The 21151-nt window shown below is 40.4% G+C and overlaps 1 long non-coding RNA gene across 2 annotated transcripts in view; it reads left to right on the forward strand.

Moving 5' to 3' along the window:
• Window positions 1-21151, forward strand: part of LOC135312473 (uncharacterized) — a 53583-nt gene that overhangs the window by 13962 nt on the left and 18470 nt on the right. Inside the window, exons 1-3 of one of the 2 annotated variants that reach the window (XR_010372017.1) lie at window positions 7007-7301; window positions 9445-9557; window positions 10436-10534. This is a non-coding gene — a long non-coding RNA (uncharacterized LOC135312473). Of the gene's footprint in view, window positions 1-7006; window positions 7302-9444; window positions 9558-10435; window positions 10535-21151 lie in introns of those variants that run through there. The other variant, XR_010372016.1, reaches the window with a different exon arrangement.

Consider the following 21151-nt stretch of genomic DNA (forward strand, 5'->3'; position numbering starts at 1 on the left):
ATTCATTGTCTGGGAGGGTAGGGGAACATAAACAATATTTTAAAACTTATTTGTAATGCAACTTGCCATCTTTCTGTCAAAGTCACAAAGAGACTGTAAGGACAGCAGTTCTGATTTATCATTTTTTATCCCCTTTTCACCAACCTGGAAGCAGGGAGCACTCATATTCTGGGCAGAAGAAGTTGTTCTGCCTCAGGCTGTGTTATCTCCCCTTTCCCCTTCTGCCTTCTCACGTCATTCACAACAACAGAAGCATTTTTAAGCCATGTTTTAAGGAAAACTGCTACAGTATTATCCTGTGGAGAACATGGCTTGATGTTCAGCCCAGAAGGTCACAGAGCTACTGGATCAGCAAATGGTCTCTGATCCTACAAAGCTTCTGTTTGAACTTCTGACTTCTCCCTCCTGCCTCCACTTCACACATTCAGCTTAAAACATATTTGATGAAGGTTTGGGGTTTTTTGCAATGATTAGCTTTTTGTTTTTCAAAACCGGTTGATATTTTAATGCAACAAGTACTGAAATTAGATTATATTAAGCATCCCTGGCATACTAGACAATGTAATAAGATTTTCTGATGCATTAATATGTGTCCAGAATATTTTATTATTCTGTTGGAGTTTTATATGATGATGCACTATCTTCTCCTGGACAAAGTTTCCAGACAAGTAATAGCACCAAGCCATTTCTCCAGTGATTTCTGGAGGCAATAATTCCTCAGACATAGATCTCAGAGAATTAAAAGTCTTTTTTTTTTTGCAAAGTCTAGGATTTAGAGGGTGGATCCTATCTGTTGGTAACCCTTTAATGTCTGCAAGCATTCCCCAATGTGCCTCAGATCAACAGACCATGTTAAGTCGGTATGTTTATTTAGGTATGTGTAAATAGAGATATAAATATAGAAGAGGATAGAGATATATAGATACACATAGATATATCTCTTGTTTGTGTGTGCATGTGCACGTATGTGAATGAGGGGTGTGGAGAAAAGGTAGTGTAATGGAGGCCTGGACTTCTGCTTCTTCTGACCACATGCATCAACTTGCTTATGATTTTATTTTTATATAGACACAGGGCAGGAAATTGGACACCAGTCAGTTATACTCCTTTCAGTCAAAGAACGAAATCTGTTATTTGTGGGTGCTCTGCTTCAGAGACATGGTTGAAAATGCGCAAAGCCCAGCTGGGCAAGGTAGGCAGACCGTTCAGCTCATTCCAGCAGGGGAGAAGCCTGTCAACACCATCTCTGTGAACTACAAAGTGCTGATAAATTTGGGACTTCCCGTACTAGTCCACTTTCCTAGTGCACAGGCAAGTAAAGCAAATTAGGGAAAACATAGACATTTTTGTGCAAGGCAGTGTAGATTTAGAGCAAGCATAACTGGAGTTTTCTAGTTGATATAAGTCTGCTTAATGATGTATAAGGGATGGTATGGAATTTGCTTTGTTTTCCCATATATCTTCTTTGGGAAGTACACATAAGTTTCAGTGTATCCTTTCTGCCAGTCTTCTGAACAGACCACCTTGCCTCTCATTCAGCCTCTACCTTAGGAGAAGAGGAACTTTTCCAGGAGCACAAATAATCAGATCTCTTGCAATGTGTTCTCTGAAGAACCCTTAATTTCTCCTCCATCCTTTGGCTCCTCACTCCTTCATTGCACTTTCAGTGTATATTTACTTTGGTAATATGTATTTCAAAGCAGAAAAATTACAACTGATTGTAGCTTTTTAATTTCAGTTACACACCAGCAATAGGCATCAACTTTGCACTGTAGTCTCCTTCCTGTGGCTGCCCGTGGCTTTTCTCCTAGCACTGTGGCTTTGTTTCCGTCACTGTTTTGCCTTGCCCTCTTGCACCCAATGGTAAATGGGTCTGCTGCTGGCATGTCTCATTTGCTTCCGAACTCATGGTCCAAGAATATCCTTTTAAACCAGCATCCGTTTCTCCTGTGAGAGCTTCTAGAACAAGCATGACGATGTCACTACCTTTGCCTGTGCTGTGTACTTAACTTTGCTTCTCCATGCAGGAGTGTTTCAGATACTGAGTAACATTGGACAACAGGTTGGTAGGGAGTTATTAAGAACGAGATGATGAATGTTACTTTAAGTTTCAAAAGAATAAGAGTCCATGAATTTGCCAGGTGGACTTTGTGCTGGTTTGAGGTAGCTTCATACGAACATCTAGCAGATTAATTTGCCGACAGGAGTGGTTAACAGGGTCCTGAAGCTGTAAATGCAAGGGGATCCCCTTATGTGATGGGTATGTCCCATTTGCCAAGCATGCCTTGCATTTTGGATATCAAATTAACTTTCTAAAACTTGCAGGTTTTGGGGACAGAAATCATCACAGTGACACATTTGGAAAAATACCTAGCACATTTTGACTGTTGTAATATAAAAATATATGACAGTACCCACAGGCAGATCACATTACCTAGAGAGCAAGAATTTTTCACAAGAAAGATTTAGTAAATGTCTCAACATATTGAAGTGAACCAGACAAATAGATAAAGATAAATGTATGACATGTATTGGTATGTATAGCACTGTGACATGGGTTTGTAGCTATAATCTTCCCTGAAAGATTTATCAAAAAGAGGAAACATGGATGAAAGTTCAAATTGTTACCTGTTCTCACATACTGACTTTGAAAATGAACAGTGGAAGGGTCCTAGTACAGTTTACAAAAAGTAGTAGATGATAATATTCTCTAGATCATGAACTTTTTAAACCACGAGTCATTGGGCTGAGTTATCAGTAGCAGGTTTTCTGAGGGAGCCCTGGGGCTTTGCTGGCCCCAGGGTGGTCACAGAGTTACCCACCGTTCCTGGGCAGGCAGCCCCTCTCCCTGTGCCCCTGCCTCTGCTGCACACAGACCAGGGAGGGTGGCTACACAGGCACCTCGCTGTGGTCTTTGCTACTATTTCTGCTCTGCCATCATCCCATACTACGGCACCCAAGGTCAGTTCCCGGTGGCCACAGGCTGATGGGGGATGTACAGCCTCCCCCACCAGCTACAGCTTTCTCTGGGGCTATCAGTCTGTGAGAGAGAGGGCCTCAAACCTGAAATTCAAAATACAGGATTTTTCTTCAAACATGGCTTTATTGATAATTGCAATAGAATAATAGGGCCTAGGAGTTTTTCCCTGTGTTTGCCCTTTTAAAGATCCCACAAGGTGTGTGCAGTGCTGTTGTCCTGGTGGGGGCTTGCTGGAGCCACTCGCTATCATGACTTGGCACTGATCACTCAGGATAATATGTGGAAGGCTCGGGACCCCCAGTTTAGAGTTATTCAACCAAAATGCTGCATGTTGAAGTCTGCCAAAGTCTTGTGTAATTCTAACAAATTCCAGCATTGCTGTGGAAAACTAGAGGACATTTAAGAATTTTCTGGAAACCTTACTGTTTTCTTTTATATTCAGCTTTGTTTTCTGTAAACTGCCTGGCAGTTCTTATATGTAAGTTTGCATTACCTGCAACTTTGCATTTTAAATTTAAATCAATGTATAACTGAGTTTCTGGGAGCATCAATTAAATGACAAATTTTTTTCTTGTGTGTTTGCATGTCTTTAGACAGAGATACTTCTATTGATATCCTGAGGGCCAGCAAGCTGTTTGGATGGAAAGCGATTGAATTGCTACCTGTTTCTCGTGCTTCACCCCTCTCTGCAATAACAGCCAGGCTCAGGGCTAGTTCTTGGCTAATTGTTAGACAATACTTTTTATTATACTGCTTTCATAGTGAGCTGGCATCTCACCCATAAGTAGCATCTAAAGGTGAAGTATCAAAGAAAATTCCCTCCTTTGTTTCATGCTGGGAAAAGAGTAGAAGAAAATAATATCCCTTTTTCCCCCTGCTCTTTCTAATCAGGAGTCTCATGGCATATTAGATTATGTCTTTACCACTCAGCGTGTGGGCTCAAATATGCTACCCCTGTAGCAATTAATATTGCAGGGTTATAGTAGCAATATGGAAAGCTGAACCATGAGATGTCACAAGTGGAAAGAGGAATCTGACCTAACCCAAAACCGGTTTCACTCACTCAGACTCTGTCACCCACATACTCACAAGACCCAAGTCACAGGTGTCCTCGTAATCCGGCCACCACGCAGACACCAAAGCACTCATGTCCAGGCTGTCTCACCGTGGTTCCTGGCAGTGACCCAGGGGACAAGAGACATCAGCTATTGAGTCTTCATGAGACTTCCTGCTCTTTTCTTTGGATGGCAACCACATCTGCCACCATGACCTTCTGTAGGTGCAGAAGGTCTGTACCTGCCATGCAGAGACTGTCCTCACTGTCTGCACACATGGAGGGGTTTTATAGTGACAGGCTGGGGGTTCCTGGGTTGTTCCCAGCTCCTCCATGCTTGGTAGGCTGGTCTCAGTCTGACTACTGGTATAATTGCTGCAATAAGAAAAACCAAAAAGTACTAGTTATAAGTCTATAAATAGATATAAATCCATAAATCTGGATGCAAATCTGAAGTGAATATGCTGCTGAATCTGTTTTTATGCTGTTTTCCTAACCTCTCCCCTCACAGTTTAGATATAGTTCTGTGTTTTGCCCAATAAGACCAGGAGTGGAGTTTGGTTTCTAGCACATATAACAAACATCAGTGAAAGGGTCCCTTTGCTTTCTGTTTGACATACCAGTCTTGGGATTTGGTCTCATTTAATATTCTTATCAGAATTTGAAGTTCTTCAATTTATGATTGATTGATGCTTCTGAGCTTTAAAGAACACTTATGTAGTGTGATCTTTGTTGTTAACACGTCCCAGAGGGTGACCAAGAGATCCAGACTTTTCCATTTCATAGGGTGTCTTTTGTAACTGTTCTTTTGGTCTTTTGGCAAGAGGAGCTTAACTGGAAATCAAAATCCCCCACTAAAAAGCATGTAGAGTTTCACACTTATTAGTGTAACTTTAGAAACCCTCTGTCCTCACCAGAGGCCTGCCTGAGTTTGCTGGATGCAGCTTCTAAGTGTGAAAGTCCCTAAAATACTATATTCTTGAAGTCTTTCCCTGAGACTCTTACTGCCCATGGCATAAGTGGTGGGCTATACAAGGTTGTCCGATCTGACTGGTACAACCAACTTCAGGAGAGCTTTGCTCTGTTAAAATAGATTATTGAAAGCTATTGAAGGGCTCCCAGGTCCTTCGGTGGCTTCCAGGTCAGAGTTCTGTCTTAAAGAAGGAACAAGGAGTCTCCGTGGGCTTCATCAACCTGTTTTGGTTTCGAACCCTTGAAGGTGTTGCGCTGCTGCCCCGTCTCCGCCGTTAGATGGCAACAGCTCCCCGGCTAAACCCGCCGGGGCTGAGGGCTGGGGCCGGCGGATGGAAAGCCGAATTTCCTTCCCTGTTCCGAAATGCCTGCCAAACCCCGGGCCCAGGCCTTGTTTCTGGTTCGGGAGCGATTCTCAGCCCCTCTGCCGTGGGGCTGTGTCCCATTCCCTGGCCCCTCCGCCCCGGTGAAGCGCAGCAGCCTCTCACACCCCGCTGCAAAACACGACAGCCAACATCCCCCCCCCCCCCCCCCCGAATTAGGCGAGAGGTGGATTATCTGTGCTACTGCCTTTTTTTTTTTTTTTTTCCTAAAAGAACCTACACTGCAATAAAAGGAGAAAAATGTGCGCTGGTATCTGAGTCATAGAATTAATTACTTTTTCTTAAATTGAAAACACATAATTTATGCGTTTTGTTGCAGTTTGAAGCAGGTTTTCAGCCTGTGGAAGCAACAAAAAAAGTATCAGCTTTGAGGTACAGACTATGAATGTTTCATTCACCAAGTAATGGAGCTCATGAAAAATGGCATTAGTTGTTGTGGTGTTTTTTGTTTGGTTTTTTTTTTTGTTTTTTTTTTTGTTTTTTTTTTTTTTTACCTTGCATGCCTTCAAATGAAAAACACTAAGTAGCATCAGAGAAAATATGGTTGGAAGGAACCTAGAAAGTTCATCTTAGTCATTCTGCTACCCAGAGGTCAGATTGGCTATACTAACCTCATGAGCATGAAGGCTCCCTAACCTCCCAGGTAGTTGGGTCTTCCCCATGGCAGTGACTTCAGTAGCTCTCAAAGACCATTTCCCAAGAAAAGGTCAAGAGCTGAAGATAAAACATGCAGCCAAGTTTGACTTTCCAATGCCAGCTGCTCTGATTTTTCAAAATGCCTGAAGATATAAGATGTTTGAGTGTCTCAAATCATGTTACTGTCAATGAACTGAGAAGTAACAGAGTGCCAACAGAATTCATGCATTTGATTATATTGACATTTTCACAACACTTATGTTTTATTTTTTGCCCAAGACAGGCATTGATCAAAGCAGCGATATATGTGGTCAAAACAAACTAATACCACAAACACCTTGGTTGCCAGTAGTAAAATATGCAGGTATGTACAATGAATAAGCATTTTAAGCCTATACTTCAATATTAGCAGCTTTTCCATTATGGCTACTACTTTCATGTCTGGCCTGGATAAGACAACGAGGACAAGGTTTTCAGAAGTTCCTAATTTTCAGTGTTTAGGAAGTGTATTTGCCTTTCTATCCTACATGATATTATTTTGTTCTTCATCTTGATTTCAGCGTAGCTGGGTTATTCTCTCTCTTGCCAGCTCATTCCCCCATTCGCATACTCCTGTTTCAAGGCTGTACTACAACTTCATGCCCTTAATGTTCAGAGACATTTGGCTGTTCCGCAGTAAAACTGAGTTTGTGTTTGCAAGCATTATCTGTCACTTCTAATAGTTTCTGAAGCATTGAGGTGTTTTTGAGATGATTATCCACAACTTCTCCATTTGGGAAGGGTAATTATTCACCTGATCTTACAACATCTTTTAAATCATCAAACAGAAGTGCCAAATGATTGCACAATATATATTTGCTTACTTCTGTTGACACAGAAATTTAGGGCTTCCTGTGGAGGGAAGTGCTTTTATCACAATTTTTATTACAGTGTTCCACCTTCTGTTCTTCCTCTTTTAACTTTCTCTTGGACCCAAGGATACCAGGCAGAGAGCCGGTGGTATAAATACCACTTTGACCATCCTGAACTGGCTATATATTTGAGCTAGATTAATTGCTTGAGTTGGCTTCAGTTCTTCAGGTATGATACTCTCCTGCACCACCTGGATTTTGGATATACCAGCTATCTTCAGCAGCACCAGCTGACCCCCCCCCAAAAGCAAAACATAACGATGACAGAAATAACATACTGGGCCAAGAAGAGGCCCCAAATGTGATGTAAATATTTAGTTTCAATCACAGCAAGGAGGATAAGAGGAAAGTGCATTTGAGAATTTGTAAGTAATACCGCCTCTAAGCAGGATTTGCTCTATTTATAAAAGTTAATCATTAGATCAGTTCTAATTAATAATAAACACTCAGTTAAGCATTTCTCTGCATTTAAACTGGTGCTTGCATTCCCTAGTAAATTAATGTACTTGTTTTAATGTACTCCACAATGTATTGGCAGTCTCTCTCATAAAATTCGCCTCTTATCCGGAAGATAGCTTAGCTGCTGGCATGCTATAGAATGGGTTTTATGGAGTCATTTAGAAACAGTTCCTGCTACTATTAATTATTGTTGTGGGATTGCCATAATAATGAAAAGAGAACTGTTCTTTTTATAACAGCTGTTGTTAACTGACCAGCACAGTCATTGTGACAAATAAGAAAACAGCAGAGTGTAAAACATCACCCATCCATCTCAGGACTGAAGAGATGCTTGTGCAGCCATCCTTCACAGAGACAAACCCTTGACTAGACCAGGTAGAGGAATGGCATTAGAGGAATGGCATCCTTCCAGGGGATGCTGATTTACAGGACTCAGCTAATTCTAAGCAAATCTCCTGTTCTACAAAAGAACAATCTCACACATGTGAATAAAATATTAGGCAGTGCCCATTATTTAGGGTGTTAGGTCTTTCCTCTGTGTGTGACTGTGTGTGTACCTACAGACAAGCTGTGGAAACAGCAAAACTGGAGCGTATCACCACATATTTTTCCAGACTAAATATTCTGTTGCAACTGCTGGATTGATTTTGCCTTATTTTTGTTGTTGCTGTTTTTGTTGGTTTTTTTAAAGTGTGCTTTCAATTTGCTTCTCACCAAATAAACATAAAACCTTGTCAACAAGTTTCTCTTCCCCTACCCTGCAATCTAAAGTAAAGAGAAAGAAAAAATGCCCCATACTCCCTCCTGTCTCCTCCTTCATCGACAGCAGAAAGCTGAGTGAACAAATAATTTGCAGTGAATTACTTGGCAATCTTTGTCCCATGTCCATTGTCCATAGAAAGCCTGTGGTTTTCTAGAATATCTTTGTTTTTCAAAAAATATTCTCCAAATAACTTTGGCCAGTAATCTAGTTACCTGGAATACTTGTGGTAAATGAGTGCTTAGTGACAGCAAATATAATTTACCTTTGTATTTAAGTGAGTGCTTGTGGGACATATTGTAGGTATTTGTACGGGACAAAGCCCTTCATAAAGAAGGCTGGCTACTGAATCGCAGTCCTTCATGCAAGGCAGCTGAATGGGGGGCGTTATCAGTCCTCTGTCTGTGGACCTCCCACAGTTGCTGCAGTGTGATAAGTTGGCAGTTCCTCCTCGAGTGAGCCTGGCTGCCCCCAGCCACCCCTCAGCTGCCCCACAGTGGGCTTTGCCACTGCACCAAGCGTCACAGGGGAATGCAGCCTCAGGGCAGCAGAGGCTGAGGTGCAGCAACTCCTCTTCTGCTGTCTCTGCCACCAGTGTCTGCACTTGGCAGAAAATGGAGCAGGCCGCTGAGGAGCACGGGTGGCTGAAGGAAAAGTATTAATGTCATAAAATACGTAACCATTTGCTACAACAGAGGTTTCTGTTGGTTTAGTAGAGGGCACATTTTTCTGAATAGTCTGAATTCTCCAAAGGGTCACAGTATAGTAAATCCATTACTTCTAGCACTGGAACAAAGATACCACAGCCATTCGGTGCAAATTGCTGATGTAAACTCACTTTGCTGTTTCAGATTTGTTCGGTAACTTTTGATGGGTTAACTTTGCAATCACAGACTGCACAGATCAGATATTCCATGTCCTTGTGCAGCCCAAACAAAAGCATAAAGCTGGCATAAATTTCAGCTCTTGTTACTTCAAGAGAAATGTGATTGTTTGCCTATTTCTGATGTGAGTCAGATCTGTTGTGCCGTGATCGAGCAGTGCCCAATGTACAGCATCAGCAGTTGTGGAACTGCAGCCAGGGGATACTGGTGGGACCATCCCGAAGGCTGTGTTCGAAGTGTCTAGACAACACTTTACATCTGCTCTTGCTTTTGAATCACTAGTATGCAGAGTCAGTTTGCAGTTCTTACTCTTGTTGAGAGACTTCATATGCTTTGAAGCAATCTAATTAGATAGTAAATTGGTTCCTGTAAGCAATTACTTCAGAATCTGACTCCTCACACTAGGTCTTCCAAAGATGACCAAGTCAGACACATCTTCTTCCTGACTCCCTTATTCATGTGGAAAAACTTGTCATTCCTGTGCATCTGCTTTGAGCATTGCTACGATGGGAACTCAGGTGGTTGTAATTTATTTTTTTAATATAATGCTAAACTTGGCATTTTAAATAATACCATCACGTTGTATGCAGCATTATCAGCAATAATCATGTGTTTATTATTTCTTAGCAGTATTTGCTATTTCTACATTAGCAAGCAGTAAGGACCAATACGATTAGATGTATAGAGCAAAACAATGGATGTCAAGAACCTGACATCCAAGCTATACATGCTGCAAGGTGCTTAATTTCACACAAACTCCAGCCTACTCCCATTGACTAAAAGACAAGTCTTAGCTGGAGTAAATTAGGTGCACTCCTACAGCACATCTTTGAAAAGAAACTCAAGAAACCCAGTTCATGCATGCCATGACTACTCTGGGATGTAAATGAAAACACAGTAACTGGGGCAACTCTTCTTTACAAAAATAGGCCTAATTGGAACTAAAATACTAACATAAAGGTACTGGCTGATGACCACGATGTGGGCAACTCTGAGGTGTTCTATCTGGGTCGTTTGCTTAATATGCAAATAAGTGTTGCTGTCATTTAATTACTTCAAATCCTTTAAATTTTTCTCCAAGCTTTACCTGTACGGCTGTATGCTTGCTCCTAGACAAAGTGTAACTTTCTCCCTATATTTACGTTAGGGAAGGTTGACTAGCTTATAGGTTAGGAAAAAGTGATAAAAAATTTTTTATGATGTAAGAGATTTTAAGATTTTTTTAATGACTCTAGCACCTCTGCAAAAGGTAATGGAAACTTGAAATTTGGCAAGAGTATCACTCCCATGCTGGAAATCAGCTTTGTTCAGCCTGCAAGTTAACTGTACCCTTTTATGCATCACCTTTGCAATATGGTTTTTACTTATGCGATCACCAGGTATTTTCCTCTTCCAGGAGAAAGCACTGTCTCATTCACTCCATGGCAGAACTGGCTCATTTGCTGTAAATGTGCAGCGGCTAAAGAGCAAGTGGGGAGTCTGCAGAAATAGAAAGGTATGTCCAAGTACTGGGTTAAAAATTGAAAGTCTGGGTTCTGCTTCTTTTTCAGGCATCCTACCTGGCCTTGGATAAGTTGGTTACAGCTGACTCTTGGCACCTCTGCCAGCTCTACCATGTGGCTAATATGAGGACTGGGAGGGGGGCTGTACTTACCGCTGGCTGGGTGAGGGGTGTTCTCATGGTACCAACCCCTTCCTCAGCCAGTGCTGCACACCAGCTGCATCCGCTGCTGTCTTTATAACTACATCAGGCTTTGTGAAACTAAACTCGTTCCAGTTTGCATGGTGTTGGGCCTGCATGGGCAGCCTTGAAAATGCTTTTTATTCAAGCCAGATTCTGGTTAGTGTGCACAGAACATGTTCTGAACAGTGAAAATAAAATGAGGAAATTTCGTTTATAAAAAACCCTCTATGTGCGATCACCATAGCCAAGATTTGCAAAAGCACCAGTAGAACAATCTGCACAAAGATGTAGTAGCACTTTGTCTGTATTTGTAACACTGTAAAACTGCATCACACACATCTGTGATAAGGACTATATTTCTAGGACTATCTTGCACTTCAGGGAATAAGGGGATAAGCTATATTTTGAAAGCAGCAGAAGTTTGCCCACTTCAGTGGTTCCATCAGCACAGCTGCCTAGGGAAAACACTGATTTCCCTAATCAGCCCAATTGTATCAGTGTCAAACAGAAAAAGATTCTTTCCAGGGGCTTCCACATTACCAGATGATACTCAGAGGATGGCTGCTTCCCCTTTAGCATTGCTAATACATCCTGTTTTCCCCTGAAGGAACCTGATATGTAAAACTTCCTTTCTTGAACAGGTCAAAATAGTTGTCCTGAATGCAATATCTGATGGGTGACTGTCTATTTCTTGAGCCTTACAATGCTGAGTGTCATGATGCTGAAGTGCACTGATGGATCTACGGTTTGATTTTTGAAAGTGCTGTGTCTATCCACCTGTTTTTTGCAGACTGCTGTGGGGACACCTTTCTGCCACAAGTAGAAGCAAAGGACCAACTATAGATTCTTGACCTTTATATCTTCATACCACAGTCTGCCTTGTAGTTACATTTTAGTGTTACCCCATGCAACTCTACAGGCTTGGGGAAGAATGGCTGGAAAGCTGCCCAGCAGAAAAAGACCTGGGGATGCTGGTTGACAGCCGTCTGAATATGAGCCAGCAGTGTGCCCAGGTGGCCAAGAAGGCCAAAGGCATCCTGGTTTGTATCAGGAATAGCGTGGCCAGCAGGAGCAGGGAAGTGATCGTGCCCCTGTACTCGGCACTGGTGAGGCTACACGTCAAATATTGTGTTCCGTTTTGGGCCCCTCACTACAAGAAGGACATTGAAGTGCTGGAGCATGTCCAGTGAAGGGCAATGAAGCTGGTGAAGGGTCTGGAGAACAAGTCCTATGAGGAGCAGCTGAGGGAATTGGGGTTGTTTAATCTGGAGAAGAGGAGGCTGAGGGGAGACCTTATCGCTCTCTACAACTACCTGAAAGGAGGCTGTGGAGAGGTGGGTGTTTGTCTCTTCTCTCAAGTTACTAGTGCTAGGATGAGAAGAACTGGCTTCAAGCTGCATCAGGGGAGGTTTAGATTGGATATTAGGAAAAATTTCTTCACTGAGAGAGTGGTCAGGTATTGGCACAGGCTGCCCAGAGAGGTGGTGTAGTCACCATCCCTGGAGGTATTAAAAAAAATATGTAGATGTGGCACTTCAGGGCATGGTTTAGGAGGCATGGGGGTATTGGTTTGATGGTTGGACTTGATGATCTTAGAGGTCTTTTCCAACCTTAATAATTCTAAGATTCTATTCTATGATTCTATGATTTTTGTTCAATAGAACAAAAACCACACTGGAAATCAGATCACGGAATAGTGTAGGTAGGAAGAGACCTCTGGAAGTCTGCAATCCACTCCCCCTGTATAAAGTTTAGGGCTTTATCCCCAGCTGAGGATGGAGGCTTCACAGCCTCTCTGAACTCCTGTGCCGGTGTCCCGTTATCCTCATGCTAAATAATCTTTTCCTTACATCTAGGGAGAAATTCTCATGTTCCAGCTTCAGTTCTGCATACTGAATTTAAGACTGATATAATTTTATACCTTAATGAGGGCTAATTAAAATGAACTTGATATTTTTAACAGATCTCAAAAACTCACAATCATCTTCAATAAATGCCACTGCTGGTGGCAAATGGAAGAGCCTCTAGAAGATAGTCACAGAGACAGAAGGTATTCTTTGTCCCTGGAAGATTTCATGTCACATGTGATGTATACTGTCAGGACAGAGTGCAAAACTTGTGCAGAGAATGTGAAATTTTAAGGCCACCAACCTAACCAGATTTTTGGAGGGCATTAATCAAAGTATGAATCCAGTTTTTAAAACAAGCAATGTAAGTTTTGAATCAGAGAAGCTTGACATATTCATGTACCAACTAAACTGACCTTTTTGAAGTTTGTGATGTTCCTTCATGACTAAAATAAATTTCTCATAACACCCATCTCCTTCCCATCTTGCTGCATCCATATTCCAGGTGGAGCTGACTTTTTTGAGTTAAATGCCACTGGAGAGTCACGGACAAAACCAGAAAGCATGATGCTCGCATTTGAGAAAGGGAGGAACCAATTTTATATAGAGCAGGTGGAAACCAGATGTTCTAGAAACTGGGGTGAAAAGAAGCAGAAGTGTCCTGACAATTGAAAATGATCGTTTCCATCAGGTTACACAGCTCTGTATTTCCTAGACCACATACCTGGACTTAATTAGGGCTTTCCAGAAAGAACATTGCTCTTTCTAGTCTAATTTTTAAAAAATTAACTTAGTCATAATACTTTATTAGAAAATGAAGTCTGATATTTTTTCACAGAAATGACTGGAAAATTTATAGGTTTCCTAGGATTCTCATTTAAAACCTGGCTGCTGATTAGTATGTGGATCTGTGCCTTATGGGAGAGTAAGAGCTCTATTGTAGTGTAAAAAACTTTCTCTTTATATGGCACGTTTTTTTTCTGAATGTATTTTTGCAGCTTATTTTGAAATCTGGTGCCCTTGGAGGTGTTCTTGGTCCCAAGGTGACAGTTCCAAGGTGACAGTCCCAAGGCAACAGTCCCAAGGCAACAGTCCTGGATTAAAACTCTTCCTTAGGTCACCAATTGCGTGACTGTTCAGCAGCACTTCGCAAACCAAGCTGTAGCCCAGTGGGGCAGCAGGCAGCCACGGGGACATGGTGTTGACCTCTGTGCCGTGTAGGGCTGGCTGGCCATTTCAGTGAGCAGCCCTGAGCAGACCACTGAGTGAGGGGGTGGGCTGAGCGGTTAGCATGATGGCCATTGGCTGACCAAGGAGTGGGTGAGATGCTGTCCCCCACCCAAGCCATTCCTTCCACCCCATGGAAATGAAATGAGCCTGTCCCAGGGCAGGGGGTGGGTAGAGGGCAGAGAAAATCAAAGTTGCCCTTTACATTTTTTCTGGGTATGCCAAAAGCTGGGAAAGCCAGGGGTTCTAATGTGTTTTCAGCTTCCCTCATTCCCTCTGTTTGAAGTGACACTGGAAGATGACCTGATATATTGCAAAAGTTACCTGAGGTGCCTATTGGTTTTATTATTTGTTCTTTGGGGGAAAAGTGATGGAGATGGAGGCAGACAGGCGGAAGGGACTGACTGACCTTTGGGGGTAGAAAGAAGGCAAAAATGACTGCAGGGGCAAAGACATGTTTGAGAAAATGCTTGAGGGTTTGCTAGACCTTTGCTGAAAATAAGTGTGTAGTCAGTCACTCTGCATATCTGCAACCAGGTGCTTTGGATTTTGAGAGATCCAAGAGGCCTCTCTTGTTGCCTGTCCTCATAACAGAATAGTGTCACAGTCTGTAATCCACAAACAAGGATCTTTTTGTAGCTTATTTGTTCAGGTTCTGTTTTCATTCTTAATACTGAGTTCGCCATATTCACTTGAAAGGAACAACCTCACAATGAAACCTTAATACTGAGAACATTCTTTACAAAGGAAAGTCCTTCCACTGCATTTCTGGAGGGCTGATGTGACTGAAGCATCTGGAGAGAGCTTCAGTGCTCTGCTGTGTGAGAAGAGTCCCCTTGTAGCCTGCAAAAGTGGAAGACAGGGGAGGGGGGAGACAAGGGGAAGAGAAAAGCAGAGGCAGAGGAAATGCAGAGTTAATGCTAAAATGCCATAACCAACCTTTTGAAAGATCATATTGCATTTACTCTTGTCGAGTCAAACAGTTTAGCTCTGACCCAAGGAACCACCACCACTACAGTTAAGAGTAGGAAGAAAGGATTTGCTTTATGGACAATGCACAAGCGAAACAGTGACAGGAAAACACAGAGGGCATATTTGTAACTGTAAAAATAAGGGAATCAAAACTAGCTGTGGAGGTTAAGTTGTGTATTTTTATCCACAGGTACTCTTGCAACTTCTCTTTTGACTTAGGGTGATTGTTTTTATTATTGGACCTGTACAGTAAGTTCACCCAGAAAAGCAGCAATATTAGCCTACAGAAAAGAGCAAGCAGCACTAATCAAGATACTGTATAGCATTACATTATCTGGGCTGCATAGCAAAAGGTGCAAATGCTGGGCATATTTTGGAGCTGGACCACCCATCGGGACAGAGCAACAGATGTTCTGTGATTACACGTAACAAATATTTATATTCCTGGCACCCTTTATTCCTTGCTAAAACCTTTACCTTTATTACGTGCATGACTGGCTTTCTGCTAAATATGAAATGAGGACACACTTTCTCATTCAGTTACACAAGGAGGTTGCCAGAGATATAACTGGGTAAAGCTGTGGCTCCTCAGTAAGCATTCGTTGAGCAAAAATAATGAAGCTTTTGCAAAAATCTTATCAAAACACAGTTGATAAATGTGTCAGCATCTTCTGTTGCTAATATATTTCCTTATGTACGTTGGACTGAAGCTGGCTCTTACATCTTCAGGAGAAAACCAGAATTCCTTGTTTTCCAGCTACATCAGGACTATCACCTCAAAAATTAAAAATTATAATATTTTAAAAACATACATTTAAACAATAGCTATTATTTATATATTATATTTTGATAATAGCGTTTAAAAATAATTTTAGAATATATCCATATAAATTATATTATTAGTATATAATATAATAATGTTAATAATTATTTATTAAATTTTTTTATATTTTCTTGGATTTGTGGATTGACCTAAGATCTTGGCTCTGATTTTTTTAAAATGTGTACCTAACCTTTACAACTGACTGCAGAGAATATATTGAAGATATAAACCCCTGCCCTATTTACTGAAAAACTGTAAAGGAAATGAAGACAATCTAAAAACATGAGCACTTTTTAAAAGTAATGTCATGTTTTTGTTGCCTAATTTATGCCTTCTGAACTCTGGTTCAAAATAATAATGTTGAGAATTAAGTGAAAACTTACCTAAGTTCCACCATGTGGCACAGATTACTTAATATTTACTTTAATTTTACTTTATTTATAATACTTTATTTATAATTACTTTAATATTAATTTTATAATATGAGAAATTATATTAATGCATGGAGTCTTGCTCTTTTCCATAGCTCTTGTTCATTGTTCTTCATAAATGTTACCTTGTCATGGTATTGAAGATGACTGATTTATTGCATAAACATAATTTCTTCCCTGTTTCCACATTACTCACAAGACACTGGCATAATAGTGTCTGGTAAACATTTTTAGTAATTTACAAACTGTATTAAGATCAAATGTTTCCTACTTATTTTTCCTTACTTGTAAACTTCTCTTTACTGTTGTTCCCTATTTGTTTGGTGGTATTATTTCTGGTGATTAATTAAATCAACATTCAGAGAGCCTTGAAAGTGATGGCCTATAACTTTGGTTTCTGGAAATAAATACTCCCATGTATGAATAATATGTTTACATTTCTTCCTTGTGTGACAGCTCTTGCAAATGATATTCTGAATTCATACAAACTTCTGCAGGCCATGAATAAATTTCAACTCAGGCTAGATGAATGTATTTTTTCGCTCAGAAGAATACATATATAAAAAAACCACGCAAACCCATCTAATATTTGTCTTGCTTTAACTGATAGAATACCAGCCACTGGGAATTCATCTTCTAATCATGCACAGCTGAACAATGGTTACTAAAGAAAAAGTAAAAAAGCAGTGAAGAATGACAGAATTGGTATGACTGGAAAATTCCTTCTCCAGTCATCTGAGAAGCTGTGTATGTTCACAAAGCATATTTTTGGGAAGGTATGAAGTATTGAGAGAAACAAAAATGACCCATTGCTCTGATCAAAAATCTCAAATAGGTTATGATGTTATCTGTATCTCTATATAAATTTGCACATATATATATATTTGTTCAGCTATAGAAGAGGAAAGAGGGAACAAGAAAATTATATTTAAACTTCACAGGAACAAGCACTTAGGAAAGAAGAATACCCAGGGTTAGGGTGGAGGGAGATGGAAGAGGAGGAAAAGATACAGAAGAGAAAGAGAAGATATAAAAGAAGAAAACACTTTGAACTACCACAAGAAAAAAACCAAAAGATGCAAAGACTTCACTTATTCCCTAGCACACATTCACATCTTCTCCCAGCGGGGCAGGGATAGAAAAACTTCATCTTACTCTTCTGTCTGCCCACCTGGATTCAAAGCTCAAAGAAGCCATGCCAGAACATGAAATTCAGTCTTATTCCTTCATGGACACACAGTTTAACCTGTGGTCAAAGAGTAAGTGTTTCTTCCAGCAGTCATATCAACACTGCCTTTCCCTGACTTACGGGTCTGCTGGTGCAGATTTTCTTTCCTGAAAGGAATAGACAGTTCTTTAGACACAAGTGCCTGAGGTGGGCCTTCTAGTTCTCTTCTTGTTTTAAAAGAAACGAATGCCTTTTTTTGGCAGCAGCCCTTTTTCTTTAAAACAAGAAAAAGTTTGGATTGGTTATTCTCCTTAAAGGGCAACTGTCTGCTGCAGTTTTACTAAGCTTGGTCTTACTTGCTGTTTGCAAGCAACCTCAGATTATTCTATAAATTTCAGAGTAACTCCTGTTTTGCTGATTTTCTAGGAAAACACAAAGAGGAAATACATCTCTTGTATTTCAAAGCTTTTCATATTCTGAAAAATGTGTTTAAAACTTGGTTATTGTAAGACTAGAGTAGGAGAGTACTATGGGACACACTTGCTCTTCGAGCCGGCTAAAGGGCAGATGGCAGAAATGCCCTGCTGTTTCTTGGTAAGTGTCCTGATGACTGTGGTCATTCAATGCTACTTCTTGTCATTTGGTAGCTGTCATTCACTCAGAAATTCTGCAGCATGCTACTGTGACTGCTTTCTAAACTGTGAATGTGTTCCTCAAGTGAATGTCAGGAGGTGTGTCTTCATAAATTGTGGTGGTTGGCAGATGGAAGAAAGAAAATCAAGGAATGCTGGTGGTTTTTTTTTTTTTCCTTTTTCTGGGACATCCTTTAAATCTCTGAGGTTACCCTAGGGATTCTCACCTCATGTGCAGCTGAATTAAACCCTCCTAACAAAACTTATCGTTCTTCAGATCCTCTCCAAACACATGGCCTAATATTTCAGCAGTTGTTCTCTTGTTAGTATACATTAAACCTCATTAATTTCATGATGGATCATCTCTGCAGCAGCTTGGAGTCCATGACTCCATATTTGTTGATACAGCCTGTTGAGATCTAAGCTCTTTAATTTGCAATTGTAATATGCAATTTTCTAGAAATAAAATGCAATTCAGTCACAGGACATTCAGAATCACTCAATTCTAATCTATAATGTCAGCAAGCCCATTTCACTGACATTATTGTTTTGACACTGAGTGTAATAGAAATTATTAAGCCAGGAAGAGAGCAGCACTTACTTGACTGCTGTCAGCTACTGAACCACAATAGCCCAGCACACAGACTCTATTCAGCTGATGAAACGTGAAACTTGATATGCTGCTGCAAAATGTTAGTAACCACAATGCTATATTTCAATCCCTACTTGATTTTATAAATGTTTAGTCTCACTCCGTTAGACCCAGCCTCATACAAAAGCAATTCCTGTTTCACAACTGGAAGGAATAGCAACCAAACTTCTTTTAAATTTGCTGTATTCAGGCATGTGTCAAGGCCTTTTTTTATTTTTATTTTTTTTCAGATGGAAGAGTGTATTCAGATGTGGGATGAAAATGGGAAGGATACGAACAATAGTAGCCCTTGTGACTTTAATGTGAAGATTAAGATTCATGATGGTAGGAATGTAATGTGATAGAAATATATATCATGGCCCTTCCACCCTTCCAGCAGAATGTATACTTTGTTCTGAAATAATTTGTTATTGCTAAGCTTGGGGATGTAGGCACTTGAACTGAGTGCTAAGTGGGTATTTCTTCAAAATAGGTGTTTGCTTTCCTTTACATTTTATATAATTTTATATCATTATGCTGTCAAGTGTCCGGTGGTATAAAGCTTACAAATTGGGCACAGATGAAGCCGTGTAATGTTATAAGTAAATACCTCTGTCTCTCTTTTGTGTCTGAAGAGAAAACTCTCTTTTGCTCTCAGTTCCGTGCACAGCAAATCCATAGGGTTACTTCAAGATATTTCAGATTATACTTGCAAGTCTTAATGTTTTTTTAGTAATTTCATAGTTGAAAGATTTTAGTTTAGACTGATTGGTTGTTCACAAAAGTATTATCGACACATCATCTAAGGCACTGCAGAGTAAGTATTTTATTCACTGAATCCAGATTAGATTAAGAATTTGGAAAGAATAGGTGAGAATGAGACATGGGACAGCCTGTGAGACAGAGCTGAGTCAGAAGGTACTGAGCATCCTCTGTAGCAGGAAGAACTGTCACCAGTGGAGGTAGGCACCGTCTTGCCATCTCCACAGACCAGTGCTTGCCATCACCCTGGCCTGTGGTGCCCTTCTTCTGCTACTGCTGATAGAAAGGATCTGACTTTGTATGCAGAGGAATCGAGTGTTTGAAAACAAAAAAGCTGCATGCAGAACTTTCAGCGGAGTAGAAGCCCTCTGGTTTCTTATAAAGCAATTATATGGTTACATAAATGGCTTTATAAGCTTACCCCTTAAATAAAATATCACCTCAGGGAGGAATCTAATTTATTTTACTGCTTTGTAAGTAACAAATATGTTTGTATTAGTTAGATCACATATATAAGAACAACTATGATTGCTGTCTCTCCATGTACTGTAATATGTTCAATACTATAAATATCCAAAGATTTTCTTCTTGATGGGAGTGTAAGCATTTCCTACTGACCTGCAATCCACCATAAGGTGTTGTTCATAACTTCAATTCTTCTTAGCTTTGTTGTCTTCTCATTACCAGTACTTAGCCAGACAGTTGAAACACTGGTCCAGAAAAGAACGCAGAAAAGTTTCTATCTTTTACACTGTGGTGTATTTTTAGCATTATTTGAGCAGTGCTGTCACAGACAGAGGCAAACTTCAGCATAGGCTTAGTAGGTTTGGATAGGTATAAAACTCTGGATTAACTGGAAATGCTATAGTTGTGTAAATAATAAAATTGTTTACAAGTATCAATAATAGAAAGGGATACATGCAAGTGGGCAGTGGATTATATATTTTGGGATATATAATAATTGCCATGATTTATATGTTAAAGAAAGTAGAAAAGTACTGGCTAAAGCAGGGGAGCAGCATGAGTAGGGCATGAGTTCATGTTTTGGAGCAGGGAATTTTGAGTTTCATCACTGGCTATTGCTATACTTTTTGGAATGCCAAAAGTGAATAACTTAATTTTCCCTTCTGAGAAATGGTCATCGTCCTATGCAATTTCCAAGGCTGTAATGGGACTAAAGGAAGTGACAGTTATGAAGTGATATAAATTCTTCACATCAAAGCTTATGTAGGAAGGATCTTTCCTTCCATGACAAGTGATCGTAGCAGACCATAAGAGTGCTGGACTCTCATCAGAGGTGGAGCACATGCAAGGGGACATCGGGTAACCGTGCATGCCATTGCAGTGATTTGGCAAATGCTGCTGAGAGACCCAGCCTCTGTGTGGCTTTGCTCCCACGTCGACTGCACAAATCCAGGCAGAGAAGAGAGAGTGCAGTCTGGAAAGGGGCTGACTAGAGCTGGGTAGGAAACCATTCCTTCTTCCCTTTCTCTCATCTTGCAGTAATTTTTGAGGATTAACAAAATAGATCCCATCCCAAATGCAACTCAGTCTAAAAAAGAAAATTAAATGCTGAGCTGCATGTTGGCAAAAATAATCAGAAATGCTGAAATGGTTTACTTGTATACCCATAGCATTTTTAGGTTTAACTTTTTAATCTATTTCAACTTTTTAAGATATTTTATACATTTTCTTATTGTAAGTTAACTCACATATGACAATACATTCTGAATGAAAAGAAGGAACTTTTGCTATGGCAGGAATAGCTATGAGAAGGCAGCTATACTTTTCCTCAGTGGCTTGTGTGAAGTTCCTAGCTGAGAACATGCTGATATCTGTGTCCACATACACTTCTGTGCATGCTTTCAGTTCCCAGACATAATATATTGTTAGCAAAGGTTTGGGGTTTTGTGCTTTGGGTTGGCCTAGCTAGGA

The sequence above is a fragment of the Phalacrocorax carbo genome, chromosome 3, assembly GCF_963921805.1.
Source record: "Phalacrocorax carbo chromosome 3, bPhaCar2.1, whole genome shotgun sequence".
NCBI classification, from domain to species: Eukaryota; Metazoa; Chordata; class Aves; order Suliformes; family Phalacrocoracidae; genus Phalacrocorax; species Phalacrocorax carbo.